This window comes from Orcinus orca, chromosome 4 (genome assembly GCF_937001465.1).
Source record: "Orcinus orca chromosome 4, mOrcOrc1.1, whole genome shotgun sequence".
NCBI lineage: Eukaryota > Metazoa > Chordata > Mammalia > Artiodactyla > Delphinidae > Orcinus > Orcinus orca.
Genome location: NC_064562.1, coordinates 6,359,694 through 6,384,505, shown reverse-complemented (window position 1 = coordinate 6,384,505; position 24,812 = coordinate 6,359,694). Strand labels below are relative to the sequence as shown.

At 36.8% G+C, this 24,812-nt stretch overlaps 1 protein-coding gene across 4 annotated transcripts in view; it reads left to right on the top strand.

Annotated features, from left to right (window-relative positions):
* FSTL5 (follistatin like 5) overlaps nucleotides 1-24,812 on the top strand; it is a 680,376-nt gene that overhangs the window by 513,294 nt on the left and 142,270 nt on the right. The gene's annotated exons all lie outside the window — the stretch shown is intronic.

Below are 24,812 nucleotides of genomic sequence, written 5' to 3'. Positions count from 1 at the left end.
GGAAAATTAAAGCATAGGAAATTTAAACTATTTTTTCAACTTTAGAATATCAACAATTAGGCAACTGTATAAATTTTAGAAACTGAAAAAATTAAGCATTTAAAAATTTTAGTTAGATCAGATGTTTAGTTGATCTTATTAGTGATATAGAAAACTTACTATGTACAAAGTTTTATAATCTCAATAATTAATTTAATGGCTTTAAATTAATTTAAAGCATTGGCCAAGTAGGCTGATATCAATCTTACAATCAGTGCTTTGTTTTATTTCTGACTTAATTCACATTTAGTTGAATTGATAATAGGATTGTATGTATGATTCATTAATACACACTAATTAATTTCCATACACATATATACATTAATTTACTCTATGGTTTACAAAAAGGAGGCAGAAACTTTCTTGGCTTTCTGTAGGAACAGCAAGATGGCTAGTGTGACTGGAATGAATTAAGAGGAGAGTGGAAAAAAGTTTGAAAAGTTTGGGGAGCTTATGGTTTTGTTACTGAATTAAGTCATATAGACTCTGCTACCCCTACCCGGCAGGGCAGGGTTCTTTTTTTTTTAATTTTTATTGGAGTATAGTTGATTTACAATGTTGTTAGTTTCAGGTGTACAGCAAAGTGAATCAGTTACACATATACATATATCCACTCTTTTTTTTGTATTCTTTAGGGGAAGGTTCTTTTTCTGTTTTGTTCAAGCAGCCAATAATGAAGCTGCAGCTGAAATTGACAAAGCACAAGCTTTATTCAGTGACCAAAGAATGGAGAAGCAGGAACTAAGTTCCCAGATCAACTTCTTGCCTACCTGGCAAAAGGAATTTAATTTTAAAGAGTGAAGGCAAACGGAGGAGGAATGAGACTAATGATGGGGAGTTATGTGCATTAGTTTACTGGGGAAGGGGCAGTGCTTTTTCGAGGGAGAGGGGTGCCACCCCCTTTTTATTTTCTTTTGGTCCTTAGTGTCCAGTCATGGCCACCAGGTAGGCGTGTCACTGAATATGCTAATGTAGGAAAATCAGCATACAATGGGATTGAGGGTCTGTTGGAGGTCAGATTTATTCCCATCTTGGTCCCAGCTAGTTCCATTTGTTTTTTTGTCGGCAGCTTCCTTTCTTATCTCTGGACCCTTTAACTTAAAGATTTATGTTAACTTCTGCTAAAAGTGGGGTTGGAGGGTTTTGAGCAAAGACTTAGAGCAGCTCTGGCAAAGTTTGAGTATAGTTGACACTCTACAGAAGCAGATTTAGGTTTTGGTTTCTGGTGCAAATCCATTTGTCAGCTAGACATGGGTCAAGGCTTGGAAATGGACTTTCACAGAAACCAGTGAATATAACAAAGTGTGAAGGAGGTGAGGCTTGTTCCCAGTGGTCTCAGATGTTTGGAGTTGGATGTTCAGAGATAGCAACTGTCCCAGAGGACTCAGTCTTGGGAGAACAGGACAGGAGTGTGTGTGGGATGTTCCCTGTCTGGGTGCTGCATCCATGGGGAACTGGTGGTTGTAGGCATCCTGGCCCTTGTCTCCCTCTTTGCGGTGATTTTTACTGGCTAATGGCCTAATTGACAAAACTGATGCTTTGAGGTGGTGTTTTTGCCAGGGATCCTGGTCGCTCTCCGTTCCCTTTTCTCGCAATGGCATGTGGCTAACCAAAAGTTCTGTCTTTTACCTCTCATCCTCACTTCTAGCCCTAGTTTGTCCAGTCTAAGTACCTAGCACACTAGAGTTCTAGCTAGTTTGTAGAGCAGTGCAGGGTCCATGTTCTACCTGCATCAGAACCACAGGAAAAAATATCAGAGATTTAGAACCTGAGCTTCAACAGCACTCTCTGGAAATTTGATTTGAAATCTGCATTTTGATAAGCTTCTCAGGGAATTGTGATGCATGGTAGAGCATGGGAACCATTCTAAATTGATGCTCTTCTGAGGGTCTGCTCCGCAGTCACATCCGATGTAGGTTTCTTACACAACTCACTCATTTGCCATGATCCAGCTGGAAAGCCCAGGAAGAAGGCTTTGAGCCAAACTGCAGGCATTTATGTTGTAAGATGTGCCTTGAGTGGTGCTGGGGAAATGCGGTGTCCCTATTTCATCCTTCCTGTGCATTAACTATTTACTCTGATATCAGGTTTTTCTGAAGATGGAATATGAGAATAAAGGAATAATGAGGTCTCAGAAACAGTGCCGCCTCTCCTCCACCTTCAGGCTTAGCATTATGAATTAATTAAGAGGAATTCAATATTAACAGTGATTGCCTAGACTAAGCACTGGTGCTTTCCTTTTCCCAGGAACAAAGATCCCTAAACCTGGGAGTAAAACCAGTCTCTTCCTATTACCTCCTACTACATTTAATCTGCTTTGAAATCCTTGGTATAAATGTTTCTGTGAAGGGATGGGGTTTGGAAAGAGAAGCAAGGATATTATGTTTGTTGAAAGTGAACAGAGAGAGAACTGTGCAGTAAGTGGAGAGTCACTTGGGGTCAAGAGAGGGAATTTCATTTTGCAGATGTGATTATCTTTTATGTTGATGTGAATAGTCCAGTAAAAATGAAAAGCAGCTCATATAAGAGAAAAAGGGGAAAATTGCAGTCATCAAGTCTTTAAAAAGTTGATATAATCTAGTACACAGATGGAAGGGCTGTTCTTTGGAAGATTGATAGTTAATCTGTTGAAACAGGGAGGAGGACAGACAGTTTGGGAGCAGATGCTCAGGGTGGGAGCATGAGGAAATCCTCTTTGCATTGCTTGGATTATTTCAGTGTCATGAGGAATAGTCCCCTACATACAAACGAGTTCCATTCCAAGAGCACATTTGTAAGTCCAGTTTGTTTGTAAGTCCAATAAAGTTAGCCTGGGTACCCAACGAACACAATTGGCTATATAGTACCGTACTGTAATAGGTTTATAGGTTTATAATACTTTTCACACAAATAATACATAAAAAACAACACAAAAAATAGAAAACATGTTTTAATCTTACAGTACAGCACCTTGAAAAGTACAGTAGTGCAGTACAACAGCTGGCATCCAGGGGCTGGCATCGAGTGAACAGGCGAGAAGAGTTACTGACTGGAGGAGGGAGAGGAGGTGGGAGATGGTAGAGCTGAAGAATCGTCAGCAATAGGAGACGGAGGGCCAGCTGCCATTTCACTCACGCCTGACGCTGACGGCACAGGTTCTGGTTCCTTGCTGAATTCAGTTCTATCTACCCTCTTGAAAACACGATCCAGTGATGTCTGGGTAGTAGCTTTTTTTTCTCGCCATAGATGACACGGTGGCACTGGGTTGCATTCTGAATGGCTGCTGCGACCTTCATGTACCGTTCTACATTCAGGTCCTGTGCCTCAGAAACTAACAGTGCCTCCTCAGATAGAGAAAATCCCCTGCCATTTCCTGCGTCGTGAATCTCTTCAGTTCTTCGGTTGCTTCTCTTCCTCTTGTCTCTCTTCATCCTTTCCCTGGGCCTCCTATTCCCGGTGCTTCTCAGCAGTACCAGCCACTTCACCGCTGCTTTTACACTTGCTTCCAGACATCCTGATCTTGAAATAAAGATACTGTGCTACTGTACTCTATACAGTCCTGTACAGTAAAGTACACAAAAGCACAACTACTTGTAGAGGATGCCCTTATGTGACAGTGTACGCCAGACACCTGAACTAACTTATGTGATTGGACATGTGAACGCACATTCACATCTTTGAAAGTTCGTAACTTGAAGGTTCGTATGTAGGGAACTTACTGTACCAACTATTGAAAGTGGGCAGTTTGTGAGAGCTTTAGTGATTTGAGGAGAAAAGTTGTAGGGAGGTAGGGTTATAAAAATAGCAGTATGTAGTTGGAATGTTGGGCACATCTTTGGGTGTTCTTGAGATGATATATATTAGTATGTTTTCTTTCTGTTGTGGTTGGCTGCGAATTTGTAATCATAGAAAGAGGAGATTTGGGTTTACCAACATCTTGGTTTGTCACATGAGTACGTAGGAGAGAGACATTATAAATTTAAGTACATTTACAAGAGAATGATTATAATGATGGAACACAGAATAAATGGTAAGGTAAGGAAAGTTGTAGGTAAGGAAAGATGTGAGACCATGAGAAATGAGGAACGAAGTGAAAAACTGACTGGGTATCCAAGTTGGTCAAATACTACTAGAATGAGGTACTAGAGAGAAAGAAGTAAATGCAAAACCTTCCCTCAAAACATTTTCTGAAGGCATCTGGCAATATCTGTTTATAAGAAACACTTTTATTTAGGTCAAGCATATATAAAGGAGTATATGGACCATTAAGATCTGACAGATGTTTAGACAGCCCAGCTGTTCTTCTAAATCTGACTTGCCAGTGTGCTTGCCTTAGCTGAGAGGGAGAAATGAAGTATAGACTAACACTAATTCATCAAATTCAACCACAACCGATAAAAAGCAACCAGCCTTGTTCTACTGCATTTTTATCAACTAGGGAAGACAATAAGTATATTTCAAGGATCGTTTTTAATATTTAAACCTATTTGAAGAGGCCAAAAACCTGGGTAGAAAATGTATTATGCATGGATCGGTAAGAGATTATCTTCAGTTGCTGTAACAGACACCCCAAATAACAGGGGCATAAAGAAGATACCGGTGTGGTGTTCTTATGTGTAAAAGAAGCCCAGATGGTGTGGCTCAGGATGGCAGCCCCGCAATGTCATCACTATCCTATGCTCCACTATTTGTGGTTAGAACATTGTTTCCTTTCTCAATGTTTTCCAAATGGAGGTGAAAATTCCAGCCGGCATTTTCACATTTCAGCAGGGAAAAAGTAATCAAGAGGGAGGAAAAATACTTCCTGACACCTGAGAGCCCACTTTTAAAAGAACTTTAATGGAAGTGCCGACAGTAACTGCCATTGACCCCCTAAATGCAGAGACTGCTAAAGATGCTTCTTTGACCTTGGGGTTTGCCATTCACAAGGATGAAACGCTCAGCTATGTAGGAGGAAGGGAGGAAGGTGAGAATAAATACGGGGTAGGTAACTAGTTGTGTTTATCACTTCATAGTAAAATGTTTAGAAAGGGTAGAATTAGCTATAAAACAGCAGCCCTACAAGTCATTTGCTAAATAAGTGATTTGTCGCTTTTCTTGGTGTTTCCTTTGGTTTTATATTGTTTATATTTGGCATAATAACTTTAAATGTATGCTTTGTGTATAAATAAGTGTAGTAAACTTGAGGTCACTCAGAACAGTTATAGGCCAATAACAAAAGAATAGTTGAGAAGGAGCTGTGACCCTGAAAAATACAATGAACACGCGAGAAAATGCAAATTAGGTAGACAAATAGCACATTTATGGACCCAATAAATCTCTAAAACTAGTTTAACTCATTTTTCAATCTCTATCCACTTTTCAGAAAAGGTTAAAAAGACCTTTAGAAAATCAGGTTTCCATAGGGAATTTAACATATTTATCTTAACAATTTGTCAGTTAGCTATAAAAATAAAATATATTATTGATTACCATAAAAAGCTCTGCAAATACCACAAGTCATTGGAATTTGTTAAAGAGTGTTTTTGAAGTGCAAAGTCTATTTAAATATCCCTGGGTGCGAGCCAAATAAAAGTCTATCAATAGCCCTTTTTCTTTTCAAACAATGCAAAATTAGGTTATTGAAATATGAGAGTGCTTCTGTGTCCTTGTCAGAAGAAACATTATGTATAAATCAAAGGAGCTTGACTCTACCAGTGGAATTCATTTCATGCTTTTCTTTTTACATAAAGCAAATCGGCTTTAGATCTTCAGCTTAGGATACAGAATGTATGAAATTTTAAAAGTCATTCAGTGTTTACACTACCCTCTGGGCAGAAAGCTTGTCCATATTAAAAAAAAAAACCCATATGCATGCTGTTATTTCTCCCTCCTTTATTGTTTAAGACCTCACACGTAATATCAAGTGGATTTGTTTTTCTACTCATGTCAGAAACTTCTGCACAAAATTTCTGGTTCTATAGGATGTCTATGTAGAACACCTCTATTTTTCTCCTTCAGAATTTGGAAACATCATTTGGAGCTAGCCATATAGACATCAAAGCATCATCTTCTTACGGATAAAGCTTTTTAGAAAAAGTGGCTTAAGTCTGGACCAACAGTGGTCTGCTTCTTCATGCATCATAGAATTGAACTTCCAGTTTCAGGCAGCCTTCCCCGCTAAGCTTTCAGCAAGGACAAAGCACAAATGGGAATATAACCTTCCTGCAGGCAGTAAGGTCCGGAAAGCAGGAAGCAAAAGGCCGAGTGCCTCCTCTCTCTTCTTCCCACTGTGAGTTACTAAAGGATGAGAGAGAGAGAAGTTTTGAGGGTCACTCTGGCTCAGTGATTCTCTAACTGTGGTTTTTGAGCAAGTAGCATGAGCAACTTATTTTATTTTTATTTTATTTTTTAAAAACATTTTATTGAAATATAGTTGATTTACAATGTTGTGTTAGTTTCAGGTGTACAGCAAAGTGATTTAGTTATACATATATATATTCTTTTTTGATTCTTTTCCCATTATAGGTTATTATAAGGTATCGAGTATAGTTCCCTGTGCTCTACAGTAGGTGCTTGTTGTTTATCTGTTTTATATACAGTAGTGTGTATCTGTTAATCCTAAACTCCTAATATATCCCTCCCATCCCCTTTCCCCTTTGGCAACCATAAGTTTGTTTTCTATGTCTGTAGGTCTATTTCTGTTTTATAAATAAGTTCATTTGTCTCTTTTTTTAAACTGCAAATTCTCAGGGTTCACCCATACCTACTGAATCAGAGGGTCCGGTCATGAGGTAGGATGATCTGTGTTTTATAAACCCACCTGATGACTGATGATAAAGTTGGAGAACTACTGGTCCAGCAGTTTGATTCCCCAGAAACATGTGAAGCAGGAGCATATGTCCTTCCTCAGATTCTCCAGCTCTATTCTCTTAATTTTGACTTTAAAATAAGCATATCGAGATCTCAGGGAGCGGCTGTTTCTTCAGGGGTTGAGATCCGACATGTATCAAATCAGTTTTGCCCTCAGTCTCGATGATTTGCTCCAGGCCCCACTCGGGCCTCCTCAGCTGTGGCGGACATCCCCTGACGGCTGGTCATGCAGGAGTTTGTCTCTCTTCCACTCTCCTGAGGACTTTATTTGACACAAGAAGCTTTATCAGCCTCGCTTCAGGTAGCCCAGTTGTGCCCCCAGGGACAGTCCTTAACCAATGAGGAACACGAGTCTGGGTAAGAAGCCCAGCACCCGCTCCTCAGTGGGAAGATTCTCAGGTGCATTGTACCTGACTCCTCAGAGTGTCCTCACCGGAATTAACACTTTTTTGTGCTATTTTTCTTTCCTCTGTCATACTTTTCCTACTCTTTAACTTGTGCTTCCTGGGATCATTTCCCAAATCAACCATCTGAACCTAACTTCTTTCTCAGAGCTGAATTTGGGGACACTCATAGTTAAGGGGTGTCCTTAACTTAATGACCGTTGCTTCCCTTTTGTATCTCCCCCCCTGAGAGCTACTGGTGGGCACTCTATGTTTGCTTCCAGAAGGTTTTTAAATATGATAGAACAGTACATTACCTCATTAACTCCAAGGCCTAAAGATTCTTTCTATTATTTCCCATGCTAAATTATGTGCAGTTACACTGTTTAACAGAGCTCTTCAGAGCTTCTGCAATTAGATTAAATCGTGATATCAAGATACTCCAGTTACGCAATAGTGAGAGCATAGACATGCTCACATTTTAACAGATAATCTAATTATTAAATTCCCAGAGAGAAATAATACTTCAAAGATTAAAGTTACAATGAAATTAGTCCAAAGTAATTAATATCCAAAAGTGAATTCTTCTGCCCTTGTGACATAAAGTCTAAAGAAAGTCTGAAAGTTTTAAGGACAAGTAAAATCTAAACAGTCATGTCCCTCCTTAATTTCTTATTTTGCTTCCTCTCGGTGAAGCAGTTTCTTGAAGTTCATAGTTTTGGGAGAACTTCAACATCTCTCTCCTGGGCTGATTCTCACTGGATTTAAGTATACCCTCATGCTGTGTGTTTTCAAATGGTTGCATCTGTTCTCTATTCATTATTTCCTTGTATTCTGCCTTCTGTTGGATTACATAACTTTTAGAATTCTGTTTTTTCTCCACTATTAACTTATTAGCTATGGCTTTTTGTTGGTATTTGAAGGTGTAAGTGAAAGCTTTGTTTACAATATACAACTTTAACGTATTGCCACGTATCTTCAGATATTTTACCACTTCAAGTATAAAATAAGAACTTTAATACAGTATACATTGATCTCTCTTTTTTCCATTCATTGTGGTAATATTGTCAAATATTTTACTTCTATATGTGTTATAAACCTCATAATACATTGTGTTATTTTTTCTCTAAATAGTTAAATATCTTTCAGAGAATTAAAAAAAAAACACAAGACTTTTACATTTGTCCTTTCTAATTCTCCTCATTCTTTCATGGAAATCCAAATTTCTGAATTTTCCTTTAGCCTAATAAACATTATGTAACAATGTGAAATTCAGATATGCTCCTGATACATTTTCTCAGCTCTTGTTATTTAAAGATATTTTAATTTTTTCTTCATTAAAGAATTATTTCTGCTGGATATTGAATTTGGAGCAGATAGTTTTCCTTTTTGTTTTCTTTCAACACTTTTCACATGTTATTCTATTACCTTTAGGCTTTCATGATTTCTAATGAAAACTGTCTTATTTCTAGTTTTTTTTTTTTCTATTTCCCTTCTGTTTTTGCAATTTTCTCCTTTTCAGTGGGTTTCAGCAATTTGATTATGATATGCCTTGGTTTTTTTTTTCTCTACTTAGATTTATCCTGCAGGGATTGCTCAACTTGAATTTTTGGTTTACATTTTTCAACAAATTTGGAAAAATAAATTGTCAATTCCTTTCAAACAGCTCTCTCCCTCCATTAGGAATCCCATTACCAATATGTGTTATTGCTTACTATTTTCACATAGACCACTAAACTCTGTTCATTTTTTCTCTTCAATCTTTGTTCTTACTGTACTTCAGTACAGATGGTTTCTGTTGCTTTGACTTCAAGTTCACAAATCATTTTTGTACGTGTCTAGTCTGCTATTAATCCCAACCAGAGTATTTTTGAAATTTATTTCAGATATTGTATTTTCAACTCTAGGACTACCATTTATTTTTTATGATCTGCATTTATCCCCCCTTTTTTCATGTTTTCCTTTAAATCTTTCAATCTTTTCATGCCAGATATTTAAAAAAAATTTTTTTTGCTAATTTCATCATCTCTGAAATTGTCTCTATTGACTAATTTTTATTTGCATATGAGTCTAATTTTCTCTCTTCATGTCTGTTAAAGTATTTTTAAATTGGATGGTGAAAATTGTTGAGAGAGATTTGTGGGATACTTTTGAGAAGTATTGATTTTTGTTTTGACATTAATTTACCTGTATATCAGTTTCATACTTTAGAGTATTTTAAACTCTATTTGATTATTTCTAGAGTAACCTTTATACTAAAAGTTTTTCATTAACCTTCTAAGATTCATTATTTCTGGAGTCTCTATGAGCTCTCCAATCTGGTTTTTCAGTTAAGTCTCTCCAGTCTGAAGTCTGATTAACCCAACTCATATGTCACCTACCACTATGTAAGCTCTTGGAACTTTTAGAATTATAGCTCCCTGGTTTTATTTCTTGCTATAGTAATTGAATTTTGCCTGACTTTGTGAAGTTTTATGCTATGCATTGAACCAAAGACCCCGAAGACCCCTATTAAGATTCCTGGAGCTCTTTCTCAACGTATTTCTCTCCCTTTTGGTACTCTGTCCTGCAAATTCCAGCTGCCAAGCTTTCCTGAATTCCAATATCTTTATCTTTAGTTCATTGAGAACTTTCGATTCCCCTTCTCTGCATCAATATCAACCAAATGCCTTTTGGCTGCTAGCTGAGGCAGTTCTACAGCTCATCCCACTTTTTTTCTTTTTGCCTTATTTCAGGAACCATAGTCCTCTGCTGCTGGTTTCCAATATTAGATAACTGTTGTTTCCTGTGTATTCTATTTATCTGTGGCAGACGGTTTATCTCATTAATTTCCATCATGATCTTATACCTCATAGGAACCATTCTTAAAAACCTGATTGGTTACATTAGTTAAAGGCATGTTTTCTTATGACCCTCATTTGTAAAAGTTCTGAAAGTTAGTGGATATGGTTAATGTAGACAACATCAAGAAAATATCAAGTAAACTTAGAAATTACAAGTAATACTTCTTTGTTCTCAGAGTTCAGTACTTTAATTCTGTCCAGAACCACAGCAGGCACTCAGTAGTATATGAAGGAAGGGGAATGACAGGGAAAAAAAAAAAAAAAAAAAGTTGGTTTTGCTGTGGTAAGATACGACTCTTTCTGTATCAACTGTCCAAGGTTAAATAACTTATATTTAATTGATCAAACCCACACACAAATAGGTTAGTTTTGTCACTATATGTGGAGAAAACTTGATTTTTATCTTCCAAATAATTCTCTTTAGTTTTCTTTAGTAATAAAAGATCAGTTTTAGCAGGCCTAAGGCCACCCACCAAAACCTACCGTTCCCAGATCTCTTTGAAGCTAGATGTTGTCCTGTGACACATTTTGGGCAAATGGAATGTGAGGGTAACTGATGCATTTACTGTCTGAATTATGACCAAAATAGGAAAGCTATGTGCCTGCCCTTCCTCTTTTAACTGTTTCTGCTTTTTTGGAATATGGGTCTGGTGGTGGTAGCTTGGGGAGCTATTTTTAATTTGGAGAAAGTCATGCTTTGATGTTTGCAGAAGGACTAAAATAGAAGGTGCCTGGGTGTGGTAGGCTGAAGATGTCTTAACAAAAGCCATTCACATCCTAATCCTTGGAACACGTGAATGCTACTTTAAATGGCAAAGGGGACTTGCATACGTGATTAAGTTAAGGTTCTCAAGATAAGGATATTATTCTGGTAGGCTCTAAGTATAATTATAAAGGTCCTCATACAAGAGAGGCAAGGAATCCAAAGAAGAAATTAGGAGATGTGATGGCAGAAGCAAGAAGTTGGAGAGATCTGATGAGTGAGTAACAGACCAAGGAATGTAAGTGGCCCAAGAAACCAGAAATTGCAAGGATGTGGAGTTTCCCCTAGAGCTTCCAAAATGAACCAACCCTACTGGCACCTTAGTAAAACTTATTTTGGTTTTCTGACATTTAGAAATGTAAGAAAACAAATTTGTGTTGCTTAACGCCACAAAATTTATGGTAACATGTTACAGCAGCAAAAGGAAATGAATACGTCATGTATGCAATGAGAGCAAGTTACCCAACCATCGTCTGGCCACCTACAAGGCCTTATGTCTTGTTTAAGCCTAAGTATTTGGTCCTGTGTTAAAACAGCTTAATCCATGTCCACACTATGAAGCCACCATACCCCTTTATGACCACATATCAGGATTTATATCTTATTTAAGCCACTGACAGTACTGTTGCTCTGTTTATTCCAGTAGTTTAACCAACATCCTACCTTCATTTATCACGTTGATTCTCATTTCTACTGCAGTCCAGCTGTGGGTTTATGGGGGGCTCTGTTTCATGCAGCCATCCAGTGATCCAGGATCAGTCTCGCTGCAGTCCATAATATTATATGAGACAGTGCTGCGGAATGGGAATGTCCTTGCTTCAGTCTGCGAACTATTTGCTACCTGGTGATGAGATAAAGTATAGAAATTATGAGTAATCTTTAAAATTTTTCCAGTAAATTCATACTGCTACATCAACTATGAAAGGGGTCTTATTTTCTGGTACCTATAGAAATGGAAGAGGGAAAATATCTTCAGCACCACAGATAGTTTTAGAATCACTTCCCCAAGGCCTTGGAGCCCTCCACTGGATCGTCTGCGTTTAACAGACAGTGAGAGAGACATGTGAAGGATCATAGGGCAGCCTTGTGGTGGCAGACAGTACTTTTGCTGCTTATCAGGACTCTCAATTAGTACATTCTATTGTAGAGGAGTCTGAGAGATATAAACTGGGACTGGGCTCAGAAAGAAGAGGGAGTACATTTAGTGTATATCTAGCCTGATTTTGCCACAAGAGCCCAATAGTCATAAGCTTTCCGGGAGAAAGCGCAAACCGTACAGTGTCCCCTTTCTCAGAAAAACAATGTCAAGACAATCACATAGCCCTTGGGAACAGGCGTTTTTGGACCCAGTGCCCTGATGGAATTACTTGCATTTGTGAAACCAGCATAGGGATTACACCAAAGCCCCACACTGTTTTAGCTGGCGTATATCCTCTAGCTGATTCTGAAACGAAAAATGAGATGAATGTTTTTGGAGACTGTGCCTTTGGGGGCTACTGCCGACCTAAACCTCCCGTGAGCTCCACAGTGTTTCATGTCCTCAGTCTGAAAGTCTTGAGACCTTGTGCTGTATTTATTTCTGCTACGTCTCTCCCTGTTTCTCGTGCTCTCGTGTTCGTAATTGTTCCATGATTTCTTTCAGGAGGGATCAGCCCCTTCATCTGGCTCTTTGCTTTCTCCTTTGCTAGGGCCGTGTGCTAGAAACAAGGGTCTTCCTTCGTGTTTGTTGCTCTCTGCTTTATGGCCCACACACTTTTGTTCTCATACATTTCTTTATATATAGTCCTGGGGGATCTGTCGCCGTGAGAGATGTGAAAATATTGCATCTGGGTCTGCTAAAAGCATTCACAGTTCAAACAGATATTTTCCACCTTCTCCTTACTGATTTGAATAATCCCACCCAGGGGCTATTCTTCCATTAGAATGGTATCTGACTTATGCCCAGACGTGATCCATCATTATCTTCCCTAGAGTCCTTTTAGTACGTTTCATCTTGGCTGTGTTCCCTCAGAGTCCTAATTCCAAAGATTGTCTGGTCATGTGCCCTTAGGTACAGAGCACAGCTCCATGAGCACCTGCAGTAGCTGTCACTTTGAAATGCATCCGGGGGTGCCAGGAGAATTTTTTACTATTCCTCTGTCTAACATATTTTTCCACGATTTGTGTAAACACTTGATAGAGATTTATGAGCTATTATTCTTATTTTTCAGTAATCCTACCTAACAGTATTATTCCTATTTTTGTGTATCCCTAACTTCACATTTACGAGTTAAGTCACATCCCGTCTCTGCTTAAAATGCTAAATTGGCTCCCAGTGTCACTCAGATTAAAAACCAGTCTCTTGAATGCACATCAAAACCATAAGTGTTCTGACTTTGCAGTATCTTCCTATCACGTTCCTCTCCCTCTTGCAAACTCCACGCAGCCGCTCTTAATGCTCATTGCCTTTCTGTCCTGAAATAAAACCGGTTCGCAGTTGGCTACTCCCCCTGCCTGAAGATACTTTGCCAAATCCCCACGAGGCTTAGTTTCAACCACTTTCAACTCTTTGGTTAAATGTCCCTTTCTCAAGGAAGACTTATTCAAAGTACACAGTTTAAGATTATGACAAGTCCTCGCCTTCCCACACTTCTGGTCCCTCTCAATTTTATTTATTGACAGCACTATTTCTAAAAAGTTGTGTACATCCTAGCATACTATTAATACTGATTTTTTTCCTCATATCTCAACGTATTTGAAATAGGGATACATTCTACAATATATGGTTATAAAAACAATGTGCCTATTAACGGGCAACATTTTCTTCTTTGTTAATGGTATATAAATAATAGCATGTTAAATTTAAGTAAATAAGGTAAATATTTATCTAATATGTTTATAGTTCATTTTTGTTCTTCCCTCACTGGAGATTTCCTCTCCCCCTCTCCCCCTCTCCCCCTCTCCCCCTCTCCCCCTCTCCCCCTCTCCCCCTCTCCCCCTCTCCCCCTCTCCCTCCCTCTCCCTCCCTCTCCCTCTCCTTCTCCCTCTCTCTCTCCCTCCCACCCCCACTCCCTCTCCCTCTCCTTTTACACACCTGACACTGGGCCTTGAACCTAGTTAGGACTCACTAAATATTTGCTGAATGAATGCACATTAATAGATGAATAACTGTTTCTCATTAGTTCCTGGTTCTGGATTCCTTTGAAGAGTTACTTTAGCTTTTGCTCTCTGAGATTTTTCCACTCTCCTCTGCTGACAGATTGCTGGAGACCACCAGTGGTTTTATTAAATAGACAACTAAATCATTTCTTCATTTTCTAATGATAATTTACTTTAAGAGAAGTTAGTCCTCAGAGCTGCCTCTCCACAGTGTGTGTGTGTGTGTGTGTGTATGTGTGTGTGTGTGTGTGTGTGTGTGTGTTTCTGTGTATATGTATGTATGTGTGTGTGTGTATGGACTTTAAGATTTCATTTTCCTTTTCATATCTGGTGGCTTCTCTGTCCTCTAAGATGTTCTCCTAAGTAAATCTTTCTCTCCAACTTAATCACTTTCTTCCTTTATTTTGTTTTCAGTTTCTACTACTAGTGCCCTGTTGAAACATTAAAGTATGTATTTGAAACCACATCAGGTCCTCCTTGACACCCTGGGCAAACCTCCTTCTTAGACACAGTGGAGATAGAAGCTTTAGCTGCTGTGTTATGCTTTAGTTTTTAATGCTTTCATTGTTTCCCTATCCAGCCCTTGATATTTATTTTTCTAAAATAGGTACTTTTTACTTTGTATTTGTTTGTGAATATATACTTTTTCTTAGGGTGAAGACACATTGTAGATCTCTGCAATCTAAAGTCATGACCAGAGTTTATACAAATAAGGAAACCAGAGTACTTGTTACTACATAGTAGTGGGCTGGTCCTTGGGAGCCTTTGAACAAGCCCTTCCTCACAGAATTTAGCCCTACAAGAGCTCTCCTTTGTAAATAAAGGTAGTTAATGGAATTTGGGCAGTTTAGTACTGCCTACCTAGGGCTGCTACTAACAATTTAAAGCAATAACCTACACTTAATGCTTTTTAACACTAATGGAAATTAGCTGCCTATGCATTAGGAAAAAACCCACAAAAATGCTGCCTACAGAGCTGGTTGAGAAACATAGCAAAAGTCACTTGCTGATCCCTAAAAAAGGACCTACCCCTGCTTCCACTGTGATTGAAATTTCAGACCAAAGTGCACCTGTGCAGTTCAAAGTTGAACCATGACAGCCCATACACAGGGCAACCTGCCTCCCAATGTCTGTGTTTGTGAGACACAGCCCTCCTGCATAAACACAGCTATTCACTTATGGAAGAAAGTCATCCAATGGGATCAAATCCAGCTAGCCCATATATCTAAAGCTAAGACCTAAAGCTACCCGCTGAGGCTACAGCATATAGAAACCACCTTTTTTACTAGTGTATAGTTTTTAAACAATCAGCTCCAAGGCATATACCATCAGAGCTAAGTTATACACTAGAGCCATTTCAAAATCTGTGATCCCTTCTCATATGACTGTGTCAATCACAGGTACTCTGTGAATTTCTCAAGGTTTCCTAAAGCATCAGATGTGGAGCATTTAGGAGATCAGTAAATAACACCACTCCAGACCTCAGCACGGAAACAGGGCTGAGACCCCTGATGATCTGTTGTCAAGAGAGCAGAGCAGACCCACAATATGAAAAGGGATAGGCTGACTGTGCCCAGTCATTCTCAGAGCACACCAAGCAGATCCTTTGTCCTCCTCCCTCTTGGTGACTTAGTAAGAGCTAGAGAGAGATGCCGCCCTTGCTGCATGAAGCAGAGATGTGTGCAGTCTTTTGCTGATCAGGGCAAATTCCTCAGGTAGATGACTCATTCTCAGATACTGTTGTTTTGTATTCACTTACGATTGACTCAGATCTAAATTCTTTCAGCCAGAATTCTTTTATGGTATAAGTCAACATGCGTATATACTTTTAGGTGTAAATGAACGTACTAAGTCTTGTTTTTGATATTGCAAAATTATTTTTCTTCATAAAATTTCAATCTGCTTATACCTACTGGCATATTTAAATTAGTCTGACATGGTTTACTGGACTAGTTTACATGGGTCCATAGGAGTGATATTTCTTAGACTACTTCTGTGTATACAAGGACTGGGTAATGTTACAAAACACTCATGAGGTAGCCAGCACTTAAAGAACTGTATAATGACTAATTAATGTAATGACACTTGTATAACAAGAGAGTGGAAAGAAGGTTAACGTGATAATGAGGCTTATTTGATCTTAAAGATTTAGCATGAGGGCACTCTCAAGATAGCTTAATTAGGTTTTAAGTACCTTTTGCAATTTGCATGTGTACTTGTTAATCCATATGTTCTAAAAATACATTTTACTTTATTTAAATTAAGGAATTTAATCTCTTTCCCTGTGTTGTTTTACTCTTATTGGTGATGGTGTTTTCTTGAGTTTTGCACTTAATGTGTATTATTTATGATTGTTTTCTTCTATATTATGCTTAAGTTGTAGCTCACTTCAAAATAGTATAACACTTTAAAATTGCAAAACAACACCTTAGCATAACTCAGGCAGTTATGACAAGTCATGACGTGACTCTTTTAACTAATCTTTAAGTCATTTAGCACATTTTATTGCACTGTACAATGTATCAGTAAATTTGATTTCATTATCTGACACCTGTGTCATTTTTAAACTTGGCCAAATGGAAAGAACATTTTAGAAATTAACAATGAAAGAAAATCTCATTTCATTCATTTCACTCTTTCATTCATTTGTAGCACCAATTCAGTCAACAGTATGTTGTTTCCTGGTGCTCTGGGAAATAAAGAATTATACATTCACATTCTGCATATAGGTTTTCATGAGTTCTCCAAATTAATACCTTTTTATGCTTTGTTTATACTTATAAGTGATTATTACAATTTACTTTTTCATAATTATAAACTTTATTTCTTGTAAGCTTCATATAAGTGGTATATTACCCCATGCTTTTTTTTTAAGTAATGCATATTTATTTTATCATGTCAAGCAATTCAGAGGTACGTGAAGGAAACGATAATCTTCCTCTATCCTTTTTCTTAATTTTTAAAAGTATTTTATACAGTTTTTAAAGGTTACTTTCCATTTACATTTAAAATAAAATATTGGCTGTATTCCCATGTTGTACAATACATACTTGAGCCATGCTTTTATTTATTTATATGTTTTTTTAACATCTTTATTGGAGTATAATTGCTTTACAATGGTGTGTTAGTTTCTGCTGTATAACAAAGTGCATCAGCTATACGTATACATATATCTCCATATCGCCTCCCTCTTGCATCTCCCCCCACCCTCCCTATCCCACCCCTCTATGTGGTCACAAAGCACCGAGCTGATCTCCCTGTGCTATGCGGCTGCTTCCCACTAGCTATCTATTTTACGTTTGGTAGTGTATATATGTCCATGCCACTCTCTCACTTCATCCCAGCTTACCCTTCCACTTCCTCATGTCCTCAAGTCCATTCTTCTCTAGTAGATCTGTGTCTTTATTCCTGTCTGCCCCTAGATTCTTCAGAACCATTTTTCTTTTTTTTAATTCCATGCTACCGTATGTGTTAGCATATGGTATTTGTTTTTCTCTTTGTGACTTACTTCACTCTGTATGACAGTCTCTAGGTCCATCCAGCTCACTACAAATAACTCAATTTCGTTTCTTTTTATGAGCCATGTTTTAAATCAACATTTCCTTCAGAAACTTTATCCACGATGATAAATGCAGCTCTATTAAAGTCTTTTTAACAGTGGTATCCTATGACATTGTCAGAAGATGCTACAATTTATTTAATTTCCTACAGATATACAATTTATTTACATGATTTTTACTGCTCATTCCTTATTCCTTTTTAAATGCAGTTTCCTCTGTAGCGTATTAATCTTAAAACCATCAAGACAGGAGTTACTAGCATGACAGGGGTCTCTCGTTTTCTCTGGCTGATCTAAGTCAGATCCTTTTCTAAGGCTGAAATCATGTTGCATGTTTTACATGAATGTACCAATGAACACTGAAGCTCACAGTAATCAATTCCACCTCAGGCATCCTGCATTATTAGTTATTTTTCATTAGAAGTTATTAATTTGATTTTCATACCACATTTCCTTTAGATGTTTAATGTATATGAAATATTGTAGTTAGATGTCTGAAGAACAAGAGCCATATTTCATAAATTCTTTGCTTTCTCTATAGACATAATTTTGTATTTTGCAAATAGTGAAAGTAAACACATATTTATTGATCTATTTTGTTTACTGAACTGGAAAATGTTTCAGTATACTAAATTAAATGATCAACTAAATGGTGCATTGACTGGTAAAAGTCAGCCACTCTACATTATAACTGTGAGATTTGTTTCTCAAGATACGCCACCCTCACAATGATGAAATCAGCCATTGGACTAATCTCACAGCAGTTTAGGTCGTTAAGTAAATGTTCTGGTGGCATAAGCAAGGGCATAGCTCTTACCCATACAGCCTTTTTGAAATTTGAGGTGTCAGACAAATCCAAAAAGTTGTACACAAAAAAAAAATTGCATGCAAAGGAAGAACTGTTTCAATGCAGGCCAAAGAGACATCTGGTTTGGTTAAATTTTCTTTTAATACCAGGATTGCCACTCATGTAGATAGATAATTGTAGGTGAGAGTCAGGGAGAAAGAGTGGTCCTGCAACTAGCATTTTTTCCTCAAAATACTACATACGTATTTTTAAAACGTATTTATTGACATTATATTAAGTACAAGGTAGTTTATATTTGGTGGAGATTAACAGGCAAGCATACGTCTGAAAGTTAATGCCAGTGAAGACTCCATATTGATCAAGTGCTAAAAGATGTTGTCATTGGTGTTGCTAATTATGATGAATATGATAAGGAGGACAGACAAGGTATGCCAAAAGGAAATGAGAGACCAGCATGCACTGGAAGGCTCTGGTTATTTTATTGTTAATACGGCAGCCTGAGAAGCTCTTTTTGCTTCCAGCTCCACATTTCCAGTTAACATAAATTCATTTAAATAAGCTTTGCCAGAAGGTAAGTAGAAAGTTTGCTATATAGTATACTGGCAACTATAATAGTGACATGGAAGTATGCTTCGTGACAAAATACAGATAATTTTGCCTGTCATATAGTTGCATGATAGATTAAAAATAGAAAATATATCATTTGTGATTATCAGTAATGCTCTATACCTATTACTAGATAATTTATGCTATTAAATTTTAAGAGTTTCCTCCAACTCACTTTTGACTTAAGACCATTGATTATTTGAAAAGAAAAACAAGTAATAAGCAAGCAAAACATCCAATGATAACCCCACTCTGACAACTACAACAGACATTTCCCCCACAAATGCCACCATAAGTCAGAATGTCTTAAAAAATTAATAATAAAAAAAATTTCTTAGAAAACATCTGGTATATTTTGTGGATGATTACAATGCATTTGACAGTAATTATCATATATTAAAATTGTAAGTATCAAGAATCTGAAAAAGAGTGGGTATATGTATATATATAACTGACTCACTTTGCTGTACAGCAGAAACTAACACAACATTATAAATGAACTATACTCCAATAAAAATTAAAAAATAAAATAAAATTACATTAAATTATATCACTTTTGAAAGTGAATATTTTAAAATAACACATCATTATGTCAAGTAAATAATACATTTTTATTGAAGGTAAGTTTTGCAGAAGGCAGAAAATATATTATTTAATCAACTGATGTATTTTAGCAAGTGTTTTGTTATAGTGTCTCCAAAAAATACAGTAAATAGTAGTGCCATCTATTGATAAAACTGAAAACTACAGTTTCTTCTTAAAGAAAATGAAAACTTTTACTTTGGAATATATATCTCCAAAAATAATAATTCCTTATTGTTATGACTATTGTAAATTATTATTGTGTCACATCAAATACTGGAACTGTGTTAAAATAATATATGTGTATGTGTGTTTGCATATGTGTGTTCGTAAATATTGGTTATGGGTTTAAGTGTAGTTGGGTTATTTAATCATTGAAGAAAATTAAATTTAATATTAAATATTTATTTTCTGCTAAAAATTTTAAGTAAGAAATACCTATGTAGTGAAAGAGGAAATACTGTCTTTATTCTCTTTTAATATGCACAAAATATTTTTAAGATGTAAAAATTTGCATGTGTACTTCTTAGGATGCACTCTGACCATTTTAATATTTATTTTTCTTTATAATTTTGATTTTATTATATATAATAATAGCCTACTATTTGGCAAACTCTTAAATTAGCTTGGCTAGTCTCAATATAGTACAACTGACTAGAACAATCTATATGCTATCTGGCTAAATTATCAGGGTGAAATTGAATAGTTTAGAAGAGTTAGGTTAAAATATATATGTACTAATAAGTGACAAGATTACAGAGAAGAAAGGAGCAGAAAGCAGTGCTGATATCTACTGACCTGTAGGGTATGGTCAGATTATATGTTGCAGGTGACAATTGCCCAAGGATTAACAGCAGCAGAGGAAGCAGTGTGCCTGACAAGAGCAGAAACAATAAAGTCAAGCACAGACTTAACAGGGAGGAATTAAATGAAGGCTGTGGTGACATTAGCTGCCCCCCCCCCAGCATGTTATGATGGTGACAGTTAGAACATAAAGCTGATATCAAGCTCTTATTCATTCATTGACTCACATGCATGTAATTTATCTACTTTATAACTGCAGGTTGAGATCTATTATATACCATGCTGGATTCTGAGGACCCAGTAGTGAACAAATGATAGTTATATTCTTCCTAGAGGAGTTTACTATCATTTTTGATGGCCAGCCTCCCATATATTGAGTACAACCTGCCTTTCCTTCAAAACACTTTGCTGCCATTGGTCAGATATTATCCTAAACCAAGAGATGTATGATGAGCAAAATATAATGGTACCATAAAGCTACAATAATCAAGATGGTGTGATACTGGCATAGGATAGACACAAAGATCAATGGAACAGAACTGAGAGAATTGGAGAAGGGAAAATGGATGTAAAGTTGGGAAGAGCAAGGAAAATACACACCTGTGAGCATGAAGGGGAACCCAGGATACTGGCCTGGTACCAACGTCAATGCTCACTGCTCCAGCCTTGATGGGGTGAGTGTCCTGAGATTGTACAGAACCAAATGCACACCATGCCCAGGAACCAGCAAAGCTGAGGGGGGCCGAGCAGTGGCAGGCCTGGCTGCTACCCCACACTAGCCACACCCACCCCAGTTCTGCTGCCCTGTGTGTGAGCTACAAGATCACACAGTGCGCTGCTCCAATATTCAAAATGGCCTTTGCTTGCTTCTGCCCGCCAAACCTTGGACAGAACTAAAATTATAGTTACTCTTTTGCCACATCCTAACTGGAAACATACAAGAAAGGGAATTCTTGGAAATGAAGTTCAGCCCAGCCAAATTGAGACATTACGAAGCCACTATTAATATTTTTTTTTACTTTTTTTCCCACAGAAAGGTAATATATTGTTCTCACTGTTCTTCCCTTCTTTTCTCCTTTTTTTTCTTTATATTTTTTTGAGTTATAATTCTCATACCATAAAATTAACCTTTCTAAAGTGTACAATTTAGCATGTTTTGGGGGTATCACCAGAATTGTGCAACCATCATCATTGATTCCACAACTTTTTCACTTGGCATTCACTCTCAACTTTCCAGCCCCTGAAAACCACTGATCTATTTTCTGTTCTATGTATTTGCCTATTCTTACACTTTACATCTATCTTCCTTTCTTAAATGTCTGCGCTGTGAACTTAAGCTACAGAATCAGAGAGGAAGACAACAGTCTAACAGAGGCTGTTTACTCAGCTCATACAATTGAACTGTGTAAAGTGAGAATCCTGCAACAAATCCAGGTAGGTAGATAGATAGATAGATGATAGATTAGATTAGATAGATAGAATCTACATATAATGTATATAATTATATATCTATTATATATAGATAGCTTTCTCTGTATACACACACACATGCACACACATATATATACACACACATATGTAATATCTCTGTCAGAATGCATGAGAAGCTGGTAACATTTATTAGTTGCCTCTGGAGAGAGGGAAACTAGATACCTAAGAGATAGACATGAGAGGGAGACTTTTCATGGTATATTTTTTCTATCTTTTTAAACATTCAATCATGCGAATGTATTGTGTATTTATAGATTCATCTACGTTGTTGTGTGTATCAATAATTGGTTCTTTTTTTATTGCTGAATAGTAGTCCATGATATGCATGTTCCAGAATTTCTTTAGCTCTTCACCTGTTGAAGGACATCTAGGATAATTCCAGCTGTTGTCTATTACAAATAAAGCTGCAAAAAATATTCATGCACAGTTTTTTATGTGAACATAAATTTCAGTTCTCTGGGATAAAGACTCAGATGGTTAGTTGTTGAGTCATATTGTAGTTGCATGTTTAGATGTTTTTCAGAAACTAACAAGGCGCCCACACCATTGTATATTCTCACTAGCAATGTATGAGTGATTGAGTTTCTCTGCATCCTCAGCAGTATCTGGCATTATCACTAGTTCTATTTTAGCCATACTGATAGACGTGTGATGATGTCTTATATTCATATTAATTTGCGCTTACCTAATGGCTAATTAAACAAATACCTTTTCATATGATTATTTGCCATCTGATATCATATGCAGTAAAATATCCTCTTATGTCTTTTGCCCATTTTCTAATTGGACTAGTTGCGTTTTTTTAACTGTCGAATTTGATAGTTCTTTATTCTATAAACTAAACTTTTGTTGCATGTCTGGTTTATAAATATTTTCTCCCACTCTGCAGCCTGTCTTTTGATCTACATCATAGAGTCTTTTCCAGAGCAAATGATTTTGATTTTGCTACAGTCCAATTTATCAGTTTTTTCTTTTATGGATAGTGTTTTTGGTGTCTAGTTTAAGAATTACTTGCTGAGTCCTAAATACTGAACACATTTTCCTATATATTTTCTTAAAAGATTTATAGTTTTACCTTCTGCACTTAAGTTTACAATCCATTTTGAATTTTCATAAGGTGTGATATGTAAGTCATCAATAATTTTAAGACAGAAGGATAATATATAATTCCTCTTGCATGAGTGGAGGAGAAATTTCTATTTCACCCTCCATCCATCGGTGTGACCATATAAGTAGCAGGAGGTGTGAGGGATGACACAAGTCAGTGTGATTACAAATTTCATCACTTCTCCATACAGTCACATATTTGCCTCTGCCTTGGACAACTTGTAGATCTCCAAATTCTAAGCCCTCGGTAGAACAGGAAAATAAAAGGATTCTCAGCTCCAGTATGTAATTGAGTCAGAGTTTTTGCTGGTTCTGTTTCACTTTTCCACATTTAGGTTAGGAGTGGATATGGGGAACAAAAAGAAATGAGGAAGCAAAGAAATTCTAAAATTCTGTTTTGGATGGAGATGTTTTCATATCTTGAGTTGCAAGTAGCTGTTATTTAATTCCTGTTCACAATAGCAGAATTGAAGTGGAAGGAACACATAGGAACTTAATAAGTGCAGTAAAGAAAAAGTCAGAAAAAAGGAGTGAACAGCAACAATGTGTAATACATTATAAGTATAAAATAATACGGAAAAATTAAAACAAATATGTTTATCACAATTGATATATGTGGGTGGAATTTCTGCATCAATCAAAAACTCTTGTACAAAAAAAAATAGCTGTGTAAGAGTTACAAAAAATGTCTAAAAATATATTGGTAATAAAGTCAATGCATATGTAGAAAATAAAAATAAAATCACTGGTACTATATATTAGCTAAAGTATTATTTATGCTAAACCTATTGTCTGGAAAAAAATGTTTTCTGATGGTAACGAACATATGCAGATCAGGTAAGTGTCAAAACCTTTTAGGTACCTAATGTATAGAATAAAATTGCATCAAGCAAAATTTAAGAGTCAAAGGATTTCCTGATAAAACTATAACAATAGTGAGAACTTTAATGTATACTTATAAAATAATTTGACAGATAAACTGAATAAAACCTAAGAAAAAAAGATTTTAATAATTCAGTATGTTAGAAGTATGTATGTTGTATTTAGATTACAGACAGATGATGGCTGGATGGCTGTAGCATTAGTGCTGTCCTTTTACCATTTTTTTTACAACATGTATTTGACCACAATAAGATTGGTTTAAAGAAAATCTTACAATAGTAGGTGCTGAAAGTATCTGATAGAATTAAAATACCATTTTAAACATTCTAAAATACATATCAAAGGAATCAGGCTATACTTTATAATGCTTATTTTCATAATGATAACTAATATCATAAAGGACATCCTTTTGACATGATAAATGTTTTTTCTTTAGCATTAAAACAAGATGAGGCTATAGTTTATCATCCCTCTCCACTACTATTTAAATTGTTTAGGATTTGAAAAACATACATATTACAAAACAGACAAATTTTACTATATATTTGAAGATGATGTGATGGTTTACCTCTGAAACCCAAGAGATCAAAATCTAAAAGTATTGTAACTAAAATAAAAATAGGACTCAGCCACATAACTGTGAGTGTATATAAAACACTTAGCAGGAAAAAAGGAAACGAGACCTCCCAGCCCCATGTAATATCAAACGGTGAAAGCTCTACCAGAGATCTCCATCTCAATGCTAAGACCCAACTCCACTCAAAGACCAGCAAGTGACAGTGCTGGACACCCTATGCCAAACAACTAGCAAGACAGGAACACAGCCTCACCCAATAGCAGAGAGGCTGTTTAAAATCATAATAATGTCACAGACACCCCAAAACACACCACTGGATGTGGTCCTGCCCACCAGAAAGACAAGATCCAGCCTCATCCTCCAGAACACAGGCACCAGTCCCCTCCACGAGGAAGCCTC